Genomic DNA, 996 nt, shown 5'->3' on the forward strand with positions numbered 1-996 from the left:
TTGTCTCTCCGGGCCGGCGTCCCCTGCCCCCGCCGCTCAGCCGCAGCCAGATAAATGCCCGGCTGACGGCCCGCGCCGGCACGTGGACTCCTTTTGGCTCCTCCGGCCCTGCGGGAGGTAAGCAGGACCCTTTGCCGCCATGGGGGTCTCCCAGCATCCCCGCTCCCCTGGGACAAGAACGTTCTGCACAGGGTCCACTTCATCCCTTGGTTGTGGGCTCTAAGTAGAAAGAAAAACAAAACAGGAAGTGCCCGAGTGTCACAGCGCAGGGTCTTGTGGGATGGCTGTGATCTTCCCAAGACCCCCTTCCCATGTCAAGTTGGCCAAAAGGGCACCCTTACTTCTCTCCTGCCACATCTTTGATGGAAAATAAATATATGGGAGGCTGCCATACATCCTCTTGGACACGGTTTGATGTAAATACCTGACCCCGTGGACACCCGGACCCCTTGTGGGTCCCGCTCTGCAATGGGTGCTTCAGGGTCACCCTAGCCTTATGGGCTATGCATGGATCCAACCACCCCTTTACCACGCCCCAAGCCTCGCAGATGGAATTGCCATTGTTCAGTCTGGGCCTTGTTATAGTCTGGCCCATTTTACTCTCTGGGCCCTGTGCGGCCCTGGTCTTGCCCTGCGCCCTCGGGCTCTCCATGGCCCAGGTCTCACTCGGCGCCCTATCTGGCACTCATCAATGCTGCCTGCTTCCTCTAGAGCTTCTCAAAAGGCTGCCTCCCTTCTCTGGGGCTGGGGTCAGTGCACCCCAAATGCTGTGCCCTTGCTGGCGCTGGGATCCCCACACTGCTGTGGGTCCCCTATGAGGCCTCCTCCAACTCCTAATAGCCTCACCCAAACCACCGGTCTTTAAACAGTAACACAACACAAGCCCCTGGGCTGTAACAGAAATTAAAGCTGCCTGGCTAAACATCATTCAAGCCTACCAGGGAATACTTCATCCTGCAGCATTGTCAGATGCTGCTGCTGCTGCTGCTGCTGCTG

This window comes from Alligator sinensis, unplaced genomic scaffold (genome assembly GCF_000455745.1).
Source record: "Alligator sinensis unplaced genomic scaffold, ASM45574v1 scaffold52_1, whole genome shotgun sequence".
NCBI lineage: Eukaryota > Metazoa > Chordata > Crocodylia > Alligatoridae > Alligator > Alligator sinensis.